Source organism: Phoca vitulina, unplaced genomic scaffold, assembly GCF_004348235.1.
Source record: "Phoca vitulina isolate PV1807 unplaced genomic scaffold, GSC_HSeal_1.0 scaffold18, whole genome shotgun sequence".
Classification (NCBI taxonomy): domain Eukaryota; kingdom Metazoa; phylum Chordata; class Mammalia; order Carnivora; family Phocidae; genus Phoca; species Phoca vitulina.
The window spans coordinates 671572-689992 of NW_022589721.1; the positions used below are offsets into that span (position 1 = coordinate 671572).

Here is an 18421-nt window from a genome sequence, read left to right on the forward strand (position 1 = left end):
TGTTGGGCGCCTGGGTGGCTCAGTCGTTAAGCATCTGCCTTCGGCTTAGGTCATGATCTCAGGGTCCTAGGATTTTGAGCCCCACATCGGGCTCCCTGCTCCGCGGGAAGCCTGCTTCTCCCTCTCCCCTCCCCCTGCTTGTGTCTCTCTCTGTCAAATAAATAAATAAAATCTTTAAAAGAAAAAAAAAAATTCAATGGTGTTGCCTTTCTCATGGTCAAAGTTCCCAGCCTTGTCCAATGGTAAGTTAATTCTTCATTGGTAAAAACTGAACTATTGTTGCCTTAGCGAGCATCTCAAAAAGGCTCATTTTAGTATTGCCTGGGTATTCCAGTTTCCATTTGCTAGCTATACTTTTAGCTCAAGTTTACAAGGGGTTTCCAGGCAACTTTGCAGAGTTCTTGCATTTTCCACTGCACCTCCACTCTTTCCCCTTCCTTAATTGCCAGACACAAAACAGAGGCTGGTTTTAGCTTAACAGTCATTTGGCCTGGACCACAGGGAAAGATTTATCAAAACAGAACCCAGGAAAACTTTAAAAAGATCAGTAAAGATTGGTGTTTCCCCCAGATAGCGTTCATGGAATTTCTGGACCCTGGATAGAAATCTACAATCCTGGAGACATCAGTTTATCTCCAAAGAGAGAGTTCCTAGAAACACTATTAAAGAAGAGAACCAAACTGTGGGATCATGCATTTTGATATTTCCAGGAAAACTGCAGAAGTCTATACTACCCACACAAAAGCTCATGAGAGTCTCCTCCATGACCCTGAATTCACTGGCTTAGCAATCATCCACTCTTGAAAAAATTCCAGGGCAACAAGGTTAAAAACAAAGTGTCTCATGGACAAAGCTGTTTTGTGGCAGAGTCTGCCAAACCCAAGTTGGGAGCCTGCATTTGTCTTTTTTACCTTTTACCAACAGAACATATGATCTACCTACAACATAAAATAAACACAGAAGAAAAAGGATAAGCATCTCTTTCCATTCAGCTTCCTCTTGTTCCTTGATTTGTGTGCACCAATCGAGCCAATTTGGCTGCTGGTCTGTTTGGTAACTAGCTTCAATCAAATCATTTTTAGTGCTTCCAACAGTCCCCTCCCCTGGTTTATACCTGGAAAATCTCTTTCCATTTAATCAGTTTAACCAAAGTCAGTTTACCTAGCAGAACCAGACATGAAAAGAATAGTTCCCTGTTCTTATTGCAAAATGTCACCTGGAGAAAGGACTCCTCTTATCTAACACTTCTGTTATATAATAACAGTCTCCCCATCACCCTTTTCTCCTGAAACACATTTTAAAAATTAAGGATTGAAGCCTTGCTACTCAAAGTCCCCAGGCCAGCAGCAGTGCCATTACCTTCAGGCTTGCTAGAAGTGTGGAATCTCAGGCACTTCTCCAGATCTACTGAATTAGAACTTATATTTATAGGATCTCCAGGTAATTGACATGCACACTAAAGTCTGAGAAGGAATAAGTTAGAATAATGCCTTTGAGGTATTTACTTCAAATGAAATAAACCTATTCACAACCAGTCCCTATTCATTTGGGAAGAAGGAGAAGAGATTATTAGGCTTGTCTATCATGGAGCAAAACTGACTGTTATTATATACATAATATTTATATACATAAAGCCTTTTGTGATATTATTTTGGTCTTCGAATTTATTTTTCCTCTTCATTTAGTAGGATTTCTCATAACCCTGGAGCAGATTAAGAAAACCAGATGTATTAAGCAATATCAATGGTGTGCTAGTAAATTGGTTTTCTGGAGGGGAAATGTGCCGATTTGTACTGCTTGCCAATTTTCATGGTGTAAATACTCCATAATCAATTTCAAGCCAGCAATGATTTAACAACTGTTATGTAAAATTCCAGAAACTTTAAAAATTAGCTTTTACAAGCTGCTGTGAACTACAATGAACTACTCCAACACATCACTGAAAGACCCTCAAAAAGCAAAGTTATTTTCAAGTCATGGCCACTATTCACTCAAACCTATTCAAAATGAAATAACATCAGGTTAGACATCCTAAATAGAAACTTTTCATTATGCCGTGCCTCTGCTCCAGAACCTAAGAAGCTTCCCTATTAATTATTCAGCACATATATCTAATCTTAGTTTCCTGTTTTTCAAAACTACCCCTCATTCTTCATACTGCATTTATCCCATTTCATTTTCTAGATCTCCTTAACATGCACCATATTCCCCACTTCCGTTTCCTGCAACCTACCAATTCTTGAGGCCATGATTGAGGAAGCATGTCACTCCAGTTGTTGCCATCTAACAATAAAGGTCAGAACTGCCATAGGATAGAACTAGCAATGCAAATGGCAGATGGAGAGATGGACAGCATCTGGGTGTTGATAACATCTTCGAGTTTCTGAATCAAACTTTGCTAAACTTGCCCGTTTTATGGACTTTCCATTATATAAACCAATAAATATCCAGGCTTTATGCCTGCAACTGAAAGCAAACCTAATGATGGGCCTAGAAGAAAGTTCCTTGATAGAAAAACAAGCCACATTACTGTGAAACCAAATAAGGCCATCATTAACACAACCTGTAATGGTTTCTACCAGCTCTGTAATCCTAGGAAGAGAGGAACTATTTGGAAATATATTTAGATCAACTAAGGAGTTGATTATGATAACAATATGTTATAATAGTTCATAGTCTCATTGAAACTTAGGTATGGAAAGGATCTGAATGGTCTTATAATTCTACTTCCCACCAAAGGCATCCACGACAGGTAATTACCAGCCTCTTAGAGTGAATGGGAATTCATGTCCTTCCAAGGCAGTACATTCCATTATTTTAAATTCTTTGTTATGAGCTAAAATATGTATTTTTGTAATTTCTAGTCACTAGCCATAATTCTCCTCTCTCAAACCACACCCCAAAAGGCCTTGAGATATATGAAAATTTTGATCATAGCTCTCTTCTAAGTACCTTATTCTCCAGTTTCCAGACATCTCACCACTTCTTATCTACAGAAAGGACAGAGCCCAAGAGCATACCTCTAGACATATCCCTACACATTGGTATCGGCTTGCATGAATCTGTATTTTTTACACACAATGTTTCCATCTAATACAAATCTAAATTTTCTCTAACTTGACCACCAAGAATATAATATTACTTAAGTTGACACCAGTTGCTGCAACCAAATTTCAGTGGCTTAACCTAATAATTTATTTCTCCCTCACAAAGATAAAAGCAGGATTCTGATTGGTTATGATTCATGGTCCCAGGATCTTTCCCTCTTGTGGTTCCACCAACTTCAACACCTGGTTTCTAAAGCTACCATGGAAACAGAAAGGGCATGGAGGATCTAGTAAAAGGTGTGGTTATGGGCCAAGAATGAAAGTGCACATCACTCCTGCTACCATTCCACTGACCACAACCCAGTGATATACTATACCGGACTAAAAACACATGCCTGAGAAATACAGTTAGCTGTGTGATCAGGAGAAAAGGACACCAGCTTGGTGAACAGCCAATCTCTGTCACAAATACCATATGAAAAACATCAGAACATTTCTAAATATCTAAACATTTATAGAAATCCAAATTATTCATAAGGACAGTCAAGGACTTGACTAACTTTGAAAGGAGAAAAGGAGAGTCCTACAAGAAAAAAGATGGGAACACATTTTTTAAATTTCATTAAAATAGAAAATATTTTAGAAGAACCATGAGAGACGATGGACTCTGAAAAACAAACTGAGGGTTCTAGAGGGGAGGGGGTTGGGTGGATGGGTTAGCCTGGTGATGGGTATTGAGGAGGGCACGTTCTGCATGGAGCACTGGGTGTTATGCACAAACAATGAATCATGGAACACTACATCAAAAACTAATGATGTAATGTATGGGGATTAACATAACAATAAAAAAATATTTAAAAAAAAAATAGAAAATATTTTGGCATGGAATAGGAAACACCTGAACAAGAATGCTTCCAAAGGTTTCCTAAAGAGTATATAAGTAAAATTCATTTCCTCGACAGCGTAATAAAAGAGCAACAGTAGGTCAAAAGTAAAAACATTTATTTTTAGAAAAGATTTTCGGTTACCTGATTTGTAAAGAACAGTAATGCTGTGCTGTTATGCTCACATCATTATTAATACTTATTATTTAATAAATGAAATACATCATAAAGGATAGATTTGACTATGTGAAAATTAAAGCTTCTGTATGTCAATAAGCCATGTAAAATTGGGAAAATATTTGAAATGATTGAGACAAAGAGATAATATCCCTGAAATATAAAGAAATGTTGCAAATAATGAAATAATGAAAAATAGATTCTCTGATGGAAGAAATGAAGAATATGATTAGACAATTCACAAAATATAAATTATCAGTATAATAAAATAGTTTGACTCAGCAGCAATCAAAATTAAAAGGGGGAAATGTTACCCATATTTTACAAATCAACTTAGTAAACCATTTTTAAAGGTTAGTAACCATGTTGACAAGAATGTGCTAAACTGGGGTGCCTATGTAACTTAGTCGGTTAATTGTCTCCCTTTGGCTCAGGTTGTGATCTCGGGGATCTGGGGTGAGCCCTGCAGTGGGCTCCCTGCTCAGCAGGGAGTCTGCTTCTCCCTTTCCTGCTGCCCCTCCGCCCCCCACCCCCCGCCCCGCTCCTGCTCTCTCTTTCTCTCTCTCTCATAGAAATTAATAAAATCTTTAAAACAAAACAAGAATGTGCTAAACCTACCATTCTCATGTAGAACTGTTTGACATAAGTATGAAGAGGCTTAAAATTGCTTTCTGATCCAGAAATAAAGAATAATCAGAGAGGTCACAGAGATTCCCATGTAGAGATGCTCATTGTGGCATTATTTTTAATGGTGAAATGAAAATATCCAATGTTTCTAAAAGTTGGTTAAATAAATTATGGCACATTTATATAAGAGAGTACAACACACCCACTAAAAGTCACACTTTTGAAAAATATTTAATAACCCTAAATACTGTTATGTGGGAAAGTAAATTAGGAAGCAAAATAATATATACTGCATGATCCTAATTTTATAGAATATATGTGTTCAGTAGTATACAATAACATATCTATGATAACAAGTAGTTGGAATACTTGATAAAGAGAGCTAGAGCTTGCTAAACAGCTGCTGAAAATTTCTGGAACAAACTAAATTCTAATTATTTCTATTTCTTACTTATCTGTTGGTGATCACATAGTGCTTACTTATGATATGAACTTAAGATTTTTAAACGTTGCAATTGATCCATGAACAGTGTTATAAACCACAAGAGAGACTACTGAGGAAGTGTGCTGAATTCCCATTTCTCCAAGAGGAGGGAGCACAAACAGGATTAAGGAATTCAAAGACATCTATTAGGAAACACCGAAGTGCTTCTTCAGTACCTTTTGATGTGAAAACAATGTAACTGCAGGACTGTTTCCTCTTTTGGTGAGGTCTGTCTTCCTGAGGAACCCCTGTCTGGATGGGACAAGAATCCTAGGGAGTCCTCTTCAATCCAAGCAGTCAGATGTGATTATTATCCCTTTGCCAAGGAAGTCAAAATTTGGATCGGCTCTTTGAAGTGCCCCATTCATTGCCACTGCAGACAAGCCACCGTGACGCTGCTGAAAGCCGACTCTAGCACTCCAGGACCAAAGCCTGCCAACTAGTGGGGGGCCCAGAAGCAGATATATCAATGCTAGCAAGAGTGTGGAAATCGAGGCCCACTCCATGGCCAGTAAGACAGCTGAGGGTGAGGATTCTCTCCCAGCCTCACTCTCCTGGACACTCCACTCCAAAACAGGCCTGGGGTCCCAGCATTAGAGCTGCTTGTTGGTACAGCGCTTACAATTTACACACACACACACACACACACACACACACACACACACACACAGCTATTTTCCGATCAGACCCCTCTGGCAAGGCAGGTTATTCAGGGGAGTTCTAACATCAGAACCTCCCCTCTAACACCTCCAACTTAGTATGGAATCCACATCACTAGCCAAGAGAAAGGGTTAGGTCCTCAAAGGGAAATAGAATATGGAAGGTTGCCCCTTCAGAGGCCTTATGCAAATCTGTCCAGCACTCTGCCCAGGAAACTTTCTGTTCTGCATAATAATGAGTTTTGGAGAACTTATGACCACATCTATCCATCCACAGAGCTCCAAGCCAGTTTTCTCGAAGCCTCCAACTCTCCTGTTATATTCAAGGAGTAGTGGGTGGGTATTTGCTTTATAGCTATGTAACTAAAGGGGGCTCTGCAAAGGGGGTCTTCCCAGAATAAAGAAATTTTGTTCCCAGATAAGGAAATCACAAAAGCTGGAAATAGAAATAGCCAATAACCTTAAAGGGCAGTTTGCCTTGCTTAAAAGGAAAAAAAATAGATTTAAGTTCCACTTCACCAGGCCTCCTATATCTCAGAACAACCTTTCTGGATCCAACAAGGAGATCAATACATAATTTTTGTGACTAATAGATTTTTCCCTGCTGCAGTTTTAACCATCTAGGACTAAGTCATGGTAAACAAAGGTCATCTCTTTGAAGTCAGTGATTGAGACCAGTGAACTGCCTGGAGTGCTTCGCTGTTGAAGCTCAGTCTTTTCATCTGCGAGATGAGTCATAATGCCACCTGTTTCTCAGGATGCCATGAAGAATGCATGATGTAATAGATGCATGTGTGTTGGACACATGATATAATACATGCACAATAATCTGGCACAAAGAAAGTGCTCAGAGTTTCCTTCCCCACTCCCCCCACACACCCCAAACCCTCCCCACCCTTATCGTGTACAACAAAGAAAAAACAAAAATAAACAACAAAATGCTAATCCAAATGGCATGCATGTGCTTTCTATATTGTGCTCTTCAAACTCTATCAGTGATTTTCTGCCTCCAAATAAAATCTCAGCAAAACCCTAAAATGTCAACAGAACTGATGAACCTGTTCCTAAAGCAGCTTGCTTAAAGCTCCATTGCCTCGTGAAAAACACCTGTTAGCAAAATGCAATGTAAGCATCTCTGCAGACTCCAGGTTGCTGTGGAATATAGTGCAGAATACACTGTGATTCTCCTATGTTCACAGGAGGAAAAAAAACAGGTGGGAGCTTCCATTGGCTCATTTAAACCACCTTGGAATCTGGCAACACGGGTGTTCTCTGCATGTGAGGAAAGCACCCAGGGCAAAGCTGAACACACCACCTGTCTCTGTTAGATCTGGTGACATACAGAACCATTTGTTCCTTGCTGTTCTCAGCACAAAGCTAAAGATATTTTTAATTAAAAAATAATATGGTGCCGCGCAAGTGATGTCTTCATTTTTATCTAAATCAAGCTCTGCAGGCCTATTCTCATATGAAGGGGAGAAATCCTCCCCCCCCCCCCCCCCCCCCCCTGCATTAGCTGGTTGATACACTGCTCAGAATGGACAGAGAAGTCTGGGTGGTTTCTCCTATTGACGATTACATCCTCCTGTCTCTGAACAGCCTCAATCAAATTCCCCCACACTTAGCAATGATGATGACACTATGTTACCCACCATAAACTTTCACTTTGCAAAGCCCTTCCACACTTATTTCATTAGACCAAAAGCCAAAGTTTGGGGGAAGGTATTAATTACATTAATTATCATCTCTTTTAATGTAGTCATAAGTAGAACCCAGGTATCTTGACTCCTAGGTGGGCCCATCGCCCACGAGAGCCCAGGATCACTTCCACCTGGCAAAAAAAACACAACCCTTGTTTTAAGATGAATCAAAGGACTTTTTAATTTCTTCCAATATGAAGCTTCATCCTTGATAACTACCACCAGTTAATGGATGACATTTCATTACATTTTGTGACACATCTAGCATTTACCAAGCCCTTTCACAAATTAGATTAAATCATATGAAATGCTGCTATTTGGCTTATTTTGACTTACAAAAACAACAATTTCATATGATTCAACCTAATACTTTATCACTTTCAACATTCTGTAGAATAAATAGGTTCAAGCTCTTAGTTTTATTTCAGGTCTGGGAAATGTACAAAGCAGAAATAAATCTAATTACATGTGTGTGTTTATAGATAATAAAGCATAAATCATTTGACTTAGCCACTGAGCTACAGCTCCTGACATGCCATCAGAATAATAGCAGTATGTAAATAATAAGTAAGTAAATAAATAGATACAACTATAAACACTAAGTACCTTGCCTCCAACTTATTTCTTATCAGTGGTTGATCTCTGGAGGTAATTTAGCTAACACAAACCACTTCCAAGCTGGAGTCCCTACTTATTTCAGCCTGTACTCTCCAGATACTGAGAATGCAGGTAATAACAGCCTTCTGTATGCCTTTTATTTCTTATTCTTAACCAGGAAATTATGGAGTTTGGTTCATTTATTTAAACTGCTTCTGCTGACTTCTACTTTTCCTTCCAACCTTTTTTTTCAGTCACATACATACTTTCACTGCATTACTGTATTGCATTGTAATAGTGCTGTAATAACGAAATTTTTCCACACAAATTTCCCATCACTGCTACAGCCTGCTCCCTCCTGGAGTAGAGAGTTCTACCATTCAAAGAGACTGAACATTTTGCAGAGTTTGTGTGGCCCCAACCAGGAAAGCTCTATCTGCCCCAAAATAGTTTTACAAGATAACCATATTCTAGCAACATGTTACTCCATATAGTGGCTAAGTTTCAGGGCTAAACCTTAACATGTGGTTTAACATAAACCTGGCTCTTCTTAAGAAGGCATATTACAGAATCTACTTCTGCCATTGTTGTATTAGGCTTACACTTTTGTTTTTTGCTTTTTAACTCAGAAGACATTCATAAATCCTCTATGTGGGATCAGCTGGGCCTGTTATAGTGTTAAATTTCTCCCTCTGCTGAGGTCATTGCCCTGAAGGCTTCTAAAGATACAAGGCATAAGGCTTTGGTGTCTATCATGGTCTTTAACTTAACTTCTGCTGTCTTTGCAACATCACCCCTTCCCTCAGAGTACAAAGGTCAAGTGATAGTCCACAGTGGGACTGGACCCACAGTGGGCACCAATCAAAAGCTTGCCTCCGTCAAGTTGTTTACTTCGATGGCTGAATAAAAGACTAAGACCCTAGACAACTGATCTGGCCTCTTCACTCTATTTTTCCCCACCTGGCTGCCGACCTAACTCCCATTATGCTCCCCTCCCCTTCATCTCCTAGGTACCACGTATGAGAAAGCTAGAAATGGTACGAGAAAATATGTAGCGGACCAGAAGACAGCCATTCCATCTTCCGTACTTGGGAGAGAGGGCCCTTAGAGTTGTCTTGGGTGGGAAGAGACTCAGATCCAAATAACCTTTCCAAGGTATTCTCACAGAACCCCCAGCAGGAATCAAATACGACAAAACTATGTACTTCAAAATGTCGTAGGAATTAAATGAGATAACCAATGAACTGCTCCAGGAACATGGGGCTAAATATCTGTTCCCTTTTTTTCTCTTCTTTTCCTTGATGGAATTGAGGAGAATAACATGGATCAGAAGCTACTTCGCAACCTGAAAACAATTTCTGCAGGAACAATGAATTTTGAAAGCTAATGTGAAATCCGCTACTCACTAAATTCAATTTCTTTCCAGAGTATTCATCACTAAGCACATTTTTAAAGTGTCCCAGCATTTTTTTTCCCCAACCTGCTTAGTTTAGAAATATTTCAATGTTAAGTTTGGGAGGAAAAACACATGTAATTAATACTGAGAAAAAGTCCTGAAAGAAGAGCAAACCCTTTTCTCCACAATGAACACTGATCTCCTCAGTACAAGTCAGCTGTCCTGAGCTAGACCACACTGAAAGACTGTGACCCCAGAACCCCCAAGTACTGTGTAGGGTAAACTGGATCAGTGCTAGCCACCAGCTCTCAGCCAGTTTGCTTAGTCATTGGCAGAGGGAAGAAACAATTGTAACTTCAAGAGCAACTGGATGGGCTAGGGAGGAATAAAGAACTCCCAAAGCACTCCATGAAACAAATTAGTGATGAGTAGGGAAGGGGGACAAAATTTAGAGGTGCCCCAAAGCAGGAGAGGTATGAGGAGAAGGGCAGTGATGTGGAGGGGCAGGATGCTGGGGCCAGCACCTCAACCAGGACTATAAGAAAGAAAATTGGCAGAGAGAAATTTTCTGTTCCAGATATGTGACTAGGGACTTTTAAAACTACTATTAATATTAGACTTTATTTTTTAGAATAATTTTAGATGTATGAAAAATTGAAGAGATAGCAAAGAGAGTTCCACATACTGTACCCCTTCCCCTATTATTAATATCTTAGTATGGTATATTTGTTATAGTTAATGAACCAGTATTACTGTATTATTATTAACTCAAGTCCATAGCTTATTAAGATTTCCTTAGGTTTTTACCTAATGCCCCTTTTCTGTTCCAGCTAACACTTTACATTGAGTTGTTATGTCTCCTTAGGCTCCTCTTGGCTATGAAGTTTCTTAGACTTTCCTTGTTTTTCATGACCTTGACAGTTTTGAGTAATACTGGTCAGGTATATTATAAGATGGCCCTCTATCAGGATTTGTCTGATGTTTTGTCATGATTAGACTGGGGTTATGAGGTTTGGGGAGGATGATCAGAGAGATGAAAATGTACCACATACTATCAATGTTTTATGACTGTTGATGTTGACCTTGACCACCTGGCTGAAGTAGTGTTTGTCAGTTTTCTCCACTATAAAGTTATTCTTCCCCCACATTTCTATACTGTCCTCTTTGGAAGGAAGTCATTATGTGTACCGCACACTTAAGGAATGGGAAGTATTTTACCCCAGGAGAATTTTTAAGAACAAAACTAATTTTATCCTAAATTATCTATGTGCTACTATCCCCCAACTGGTATCTCTAAGTAGCTAAGAGAAGTCTACTGCCCACAAATGCCAGGTATGAGAATTGTTTGGGGGAACCAAGGAAAAGGCGCTAGAAACTACATGTGGGCCTGTACAGGGCAGACAGAGGAGAATAGATGAACCACATGAGCTCAGGAGCAACCAGAAATCAGAGCAAGAGTGGGCCATGAGACCATAAGCCTCCAGGATTTTAGAGCACCTGGGATGGAATTCAAGTCCATTTTATGTATATCCCAAAGAACAAGTGACCCCAGGTAACATCTGAGTTACACATTTATCTGCACTTCAAGTATTTATTTAACAGCTCCTAAGAGATAGGCACTGCACTGGGTGCAAGGAGCTAGGGAAAGACACAGTCATGAACCCAACACTGCTTCTTCTCTAAAGAGCCTTAAGGAAATCTGAATGCTACCAGCTTGATAATCCTCCTATTCTTGCACTTCCTCAATTCTTCCATTGGCTTATTATCTTCATAATATGCCGGGGTCACTCAGAAGCAATGTCCAGAAGTGGCTGGGAGCAAGAACTTTGGTCCTTCCTGCCCCAATAATTTCTCCCCCATAGCCAACTCAAATATTTTTTAAAAGAGTGTTCTTTGGGCGCCTGGGTGGCTCAGTTGGTTAAGCAACTGCCTTCGGCTCAGGTCATGATCCTGGAGTCCCGGGATCGAGTCCCACATCGGGCTCCCTGCTCGGCAGGGAGTCTGCTTCTCCCTCTGACCCTCCTCCCTCTCACTCCCTCTCATGCTCTCTGTCTCTCGTTCTCTCTCTCGCAAATAAATAAAATCTTAAAAAAAAAAATAAAAGAGTGTTCTTTGATATAATTCATCACCATTTTATCAATTTTATGCATCCTGTAAATAAAAGCATCTTTGGAAGATTTTTCTAATTTTATGGATTTTGATAAACTAAGAAAAACAATGTGTGCTTCCTTTACAAATTTACTTTCAAGACAAGTAAATCCCTATCTCACTCCCCACCCCCAGCAACAAGATTACTGTCTCCAACTCTTCCATGTAGAAATTCTACAGCCACCACATGTGACATTGTAGGCAATATACTATTATGGTTTTTTGATAAATAAGAAAATGCAAGCACAAAAATGATGGGCGATCGCCCAAGCTGTTGGATTTGTAAATCACATTCAGAACCAGGATTAGAACAACTCAACTCTGAGCCTGCCTGCTGAACCGTAGCACTCTCCATTTTAAAATATTTAATAGCCTAACGTGTACATGGACAGCTCAGGCACATGAGATAATGCAAGAAGTACAATGACACTTTCTGCAAATGCTTTGTGTTCAAAACAGTAGGAGATAAAGCAATTAAGGACATGCTGCCGAGGAGTGACTGCCATTCTGAAAATCACACACGCATTCAAGATAGAAAGGTTGATGAGCACACCCCTTTAGCTGTACCACAAAGGACAGGAAGTGGAAAAACAGCAACTCTGGCCATAAGTTAATGCTAATATTTTGAAATAAAACAAAATATGTACCTATGTAAGCTACAAATAAATTCCATGCATATCGAATCAATGCGATTGACACACATACACATAGCACCATAGAACATTTGAACAATAGGAAATCTTGGATCATCTCAAGCCAGGGTTTTCAAATGCTTCCTAAGCATTCAAATGAAATATTATAAAAATAAATGTATCATTTTAGTTGAGTGGATTGGCCCAGTGACCCCCCCTGGCTCTGAAGAGAATCAGATAAACACTGAAAAACCATTTCTTTAATCCAATTTCCTTATTTTATAGGACTACTTGAAAATATGCCAAGATTAAGATAAAATTGTGTGAGCAGCAGTGATGTAGGGCTGTGTGTGTGTGTGTGTTATTCACAGCCCTGTGCTTATATCTTCATGTTCCAAACGTTTGTAATATCTGCTGAAGTTTTTCAAACTCAAGCCTGCATGGGAATCACCTGGACAGCTGATAAAACACAGGTTTCTGAACCCTAACCCCAAATATGCTGATTCAAAGGTCAGAGTGTGGTCATGGGTTTGCATTTCTAATCAGCCCCCAAGTGCCGCAGGTGCTGCTGGTCTGGGACCCTCATCTTGAGGATCTGCACTATAGGACACTGTGCAGATACAGCCTTGCACTACTGGAAAATGAGGGCACAAAAAAAAAAAAAATCTCCCTTTCAAGCTCTCATGCCCAACACAATGCAGTACTTGCAAATATTTGCTGAACAAATGACCAACAAGTGAGACCTCTAGGATTTCACGTTAGCAGCTGCCCCTGAGCAGCTCCATGACATTGGATACAACACTTCTCATCGTTGGAAAAGTGCCCAGGTTGACCCTCCAAGGCCCTCCCACAGATATCCTCATTCCATTATGTTTTTCACCCTCTCCAGGCTGTCTGTGTCCTCTGGCAAGTTTCGGTGAAGGAGTCTCAAGCTGTGTCTTCTATTTTCTTTTACCTTACATCTTCTCTTTGCACCCCACATTCACTCTCCTCCTTGCTCCACCATGTTGTAGGCCCTGAACAACTGACCCTATGGACTAAACCAATGGGCTCCCTTCTCCCCTGACTCCGGGTTGGGTTGTACCAATAGAAGGCACCGGCAGGACGTTAGAGGTGGCAGAAGGGTGAGGTCTCCAGAGTCATCCTTACCAAGGTGCCCTGAGTGGGCCGTGTTCAGTGACGGAAGGGCTCAGCCCCTGTCAGGGGGCTATCTGTCGGCTGCCCTCCCTAGGGGTCTGGTAACTCTCCATCCTCTCCCCTTCAGGACTAGAGGGAGTACGGCTCCCAGCTGTAGCTAGCTCTGGGCCACCGCTCTATCAATAGTTCCTATAAACACTACACTCACGTTGGAAAGTCATCATTTGATTAAATTCTCCTCAACTTGCCAGGTCAAGGGTCTCCACCACTTTCTGCTAGGACCCTCACTGATATACAAGCAGCGTACCAGCTGGGGCCTCTGACTGCGCTCATGAGAGCTCCTGGCTTGGAGACCTCCCACTACCAAGGACTTACTCTCCCTATGCTAGTTCTGATTTAGTAGAACCACCCACCCCTTCTCTGTCTCACGCAGGGATGAGAAGATAAAACAGTCTATCTGAAATCAATTCACACTTTCAGGTTCATATTCAACTTAATTGTAGCATTTGATGTATGCCATGGCTTAAAAATTCAAAGCTATATACAAAACAAAGTTCACACATGGATTTTTTTTTTTAGACTTTATTTATTTGATTGTTTGCAATTTTGCAAGGAGATTGATTCTTTCATTAGCACGATGCCTGTCATTCAATAAATGTTAGCTATTACTCAACAATGTAAACTGAGCTCTACAATGTGCCAGGCACTGGGTCAGGTCTGGTGTCTATGAAGGCGAACAGAACAGTCTCCTCTCCTGCCCTCATGGAGATTACAGTCTGGCAAAAGAGGGAGATATTATTTTTTTTAAAGAAATATTTTATTTTATTTTATTTTATTTTATTTTATTTTATTAAGATTTTATTTATTTGACAGAGAGAGAGACAGCGAGAGAGGGAACACAAGCAGGGGGAGTGGGAGAGGGAGAAGCAGGCTTCCCGCTGAGCAAGGAGCCCGACGTGGGACTCGATCCCAGGACCCTGGGATCATGACCTGAGCCGAAGGCAGAGGCTTAACCATCTAAGCCACCCAGGCGCCCAAGAGGGAGATATTAAAAAATGAATTACAGAATTTATTCTTAGATTACTATTGTGATAAATGCTGCACAGGACCGATGCTAAGAGTACATCAGGCCAAAGGGGCAAGATGGGGGTGAGAGGAGGGGGGTAGGGGGCAGGAAGTTGCAGGGAGGGTAGCCTGACCTTGCAAAAGAAACAGCAGGTTTGGGGGTGGGGGGCATACTTCATCTCACAATGGTCTTTTCTGAATCTTCTTTTAATGGAAATTTAAGTTTAAAGAAGAAAGACATAAGGAATGCAAGTTCTTTGAAAAGGCTGAGGCAGGGAATTCAAAGAGGGAGAGAAGGAGAAACAACTGTCCAGCATGAAACATTATTCAGCAAAGGTTATGGTGAAAAAAAAGACAAATATTATGATTGTTACACGTGTTTTCACACCCAGAGAACAAGTCTGTTTTCTATTTTTGTCCTAAACTATTTTTATTCCATATTCACACTCTACTATGTTTAGATACCTCTGCTGAAAAATTCAAAGTATTCTAAGAGAATGGGGAGACTTTTTTCTTCCCTCTAGGATGTTTTGTTGGAATTGTTGTTAAGTTTCCCAAAGAGTCATTCTAAGTGCTCAAATTACTTAAAAGGAATTAAAAAAGTGAACCAATTGTCAAATAAGCTGAATTTTTCAAGCAACAAGCTTGGTGTTAATGAGGGGATCTCAACATGGCCCTTTGGACACTTACCTGCTCTATACCTATTTCAAACAGACACCCCATTAAAGGCCACACACATGTGAATAGTCACAGGCAACACCACTGTCCTTTCAGGTGAATCTGCTCTGCCCTAAGTGTGTCTGGGTCTTCTCTCAGGCTGCCCCCCCAACGCACACCCCCCCCCCACTCCAGTGCACACAGGTGCCTGCCCTCCCATTTCAGAGATGACACACAGCAGTCCTCCCAGAGTGTGATACCCAGGATTTCCATCTAGTCAGCACTGGGCAATAGGGCATATTACTGATTTTCATGCAATTTACAGAAGGTCCTGGTACTTAAGACGGTCTTCAATTATTTAAAAATAAGGCTAAAAAAGCTAGAGGCGAGTCATGGTAAATAGAGCAGGAAATGAGAAAGCCCAGCAGGAGCTTTGTCTTCTCTCTTCCTTGTCTCCTTGCTCTGTAGCTCCTGCACAGCAAGCCCCTTGTCTACTCAGTAGCTTTTTTGTTACAGAAGATGTGTGGCCCATATACACAGTGACCAGTGGCCCTAGGTGCAAATACTCTGCCCCTTCCCCAGAGAAATGCGGGCTGATTGCTTGAGCTCAGAAAATACAGTTACTGTACTCATATATAACTATGTTTACCTCTTTTTCTCTTTTGTGAATTTAAACAGATCCTATTATCCTTTGGTCAAGCAACTGGAGATTAAGAAGAGCATGTATATCATAACCAAGGTCAAACTATTTCCAAATGCTTCATCTAGGCTTCCAGCTATTATCACCATCCTCATTCCAATTTCCAACATTTATTAAGACTCAGGTCCTGCCCTAAGTGCTTTACATCAATTGTATTTCATCTCATCTTCCCATAAATTCTGTAAGGTGAATATTAGTGTTTTCCCCATTCACCAATGAGGAAGCTAGTGTTAACAGATTGAGTTACTTGCCCAAGGTCACCTAATAAATAGAAGACCTGGGATATCAGCCCATGTCTGTTCAATTCCACTCATCCATCTCCACATTGTAATGATATTTGATAAAATAGAATTTAACCCTTTAAGTGAAGCATGTATTATGTGCTGGTGTTTGTAGAGTGGGGCATTGTTTTTATAGTAGTCTCTAATAAACACTCATGATTGTAAGCTCTGAGAGGGCAGGTACCCTATTTATCATATTTACCATAGTATCCCCAGAACCTAGCACAGAACATGGTACTTAGAAGGTGTTCGGCAAATGCCTGTTGAAGAAAAGAAGGGAGAGAAGGGAAGAAGGAGGGAGGAGGTACAAAGAGAGGAAGGGAGGCAGGCAGGCAGGCTTCCAAAAGAAAACAGTATGTTTGGTAAAGAAGCAGACAGAAATGTGTAACTCTCTGAAGCTCAACTCCTTGATGTGAACTCTGTGGCTCCTTAAGAAATAAGGAGGCAGTTTTTCCATTGTTCAGGGAGAGAAAGGAGTAATGAACAAAACTAGGAACAAAATATTTGTCATATAGTAAATGGGGCACTCAGATCAATCTGTTCAGGTCAATATAAATGGGCAAAACCCCAGGGAAGTATAATGCAGTGGGCAGAAGATCCCAGGAGTGGGGGTACACAATGACCATTGGTAGTGGGACACTGGGAGCAACCATAAGGGACCAGTAAGTAACCAAGAGAGCATCTTTCAGATAGCAGTCATTCTCGAAATTTTTCTCTTTTTGCTAAAAGCAAACAACATTGATAAGGCCCCCCGCATCCTAAGTATGGAGAAGAAGGTATTTGACACCAAGAATGATGTAACCAAATTCAGTCCACAGATATTCACTGCATGTCCACCATGTACTGATGCTGGGGATGGACTAAGGAATAAAGACAGTGTTTCTACTCCTATGCAGCTTACAACAAACAAGCAACTCGACCTGAGAAATATCAGGAAGTGATGAGTGCTGTGCAGAGAATTAAAATAGCGTGTTGGAAGTTCTCACAGAGCCTACAGCAAATCAACAACTAAATATGAGCAATATCAGAATGGGTAAGAGCTCTGCGGAGAAACCATGCCACCAACTTTAAAATAACAAAATTAAAACCAGGAAGTCATTCTGGGTTTTCTCAGTAAAGCCAAAAGCTACAATCTACGCTTCTTCCCTGAATTCATAGATAGACTCTTCCTTTGAGGATACTGCAATAAGCATGCTGAGCTGGACTACAGCAGCTCAAATCATTGTAAGACAGAGCAAGATCAGCAAACAGAAAGAAGTGAATGAAACTCAATCTATACCAGTGTTGAAGATGGATCCTGCAGGCCTTGGTCAGCTATCGTTCCGGGAACTAACCTATTTTCCCAGCCAGTCTAAATGCCACGGAAGACCCTGTTAGCTTCAAGGAGTGGTGAAAATCGGAAACTCAGCCAACGTAGCCTTTGCATTACGTCAGGGCCTGAGGGCCCTCATGAGCTCACACTGAGCACAGGGGTGGTAGAGGCACTGCCTTAATAAAAAACTTGGCAGCTATGAGGAGCAAGACACAACAGACTGGGCTGAGGCCAGAGCAGAAGGGAGGCCTGGCAATTGCATGTCAGCCTGAGCATCCCTGGGAGCCCCCCCACAGAGGCCAGGACAACAAAAGTGCGGTACTTAGAACACTCAGGCAATGGCCTTGCTCCCTCACCAATGGAAAAATACCACAATCCCAAGCCCCCACCCCCTCCCTTTCCCTCCCCCACCAGAACCTTGCTTGCACTAGCCAAATCCACTCCCAGGGAAGTACAGGTGGAGACATATGAGATGACATAGGAGTTACACTGTGTCTTCTGGCTTGGGTGGCATTTTACAGAAGCAGGGACATAGTGCAAACATTTTTGGTTCCCAATTATGTCACAGTGCCGGGTAACCAGAAGTCTGTGTGCATTCTGTGGGCACAGGAGAGCCACTGAAGGTTTTCAACAGTGGAGAGACCAGCTCGATGCTCTACAGGAGAAAGACGGATTGGCAAAGGAAGGGTGTTGAGATACATAGAGAAAAGTCACCAGGATGGCAAAGTATCTGGAAGTAATGGAAAATGAGGAACAGCTGAAAGCCCCGAGGAACAAGAAGACTGAGGGGACACAAATAGTCCCCTTCAAATACTCCAAGGGCTCACATCTGAAGAGGGATTTAAGTTTCCCTGTAAGAACTCAAACGGAGGTTAAAGAGTTGGAATGAGGAAAGGATATACATTTCACCTGAAGACC

General features: G+C 41.0%; 1 protein-coding gene across 3 annotated transcripts in view; it reads right to left on the minus strand.

The window, feature by feature from the left end:
- The window catches only part of NCALD (neurocalcin delta), a 372435-nt gene that overhangs the window by 203259 nt on the left and 150755 nt on the right, over positions 1–18421 (minus strand). The window lies entirely within an intron of this gene.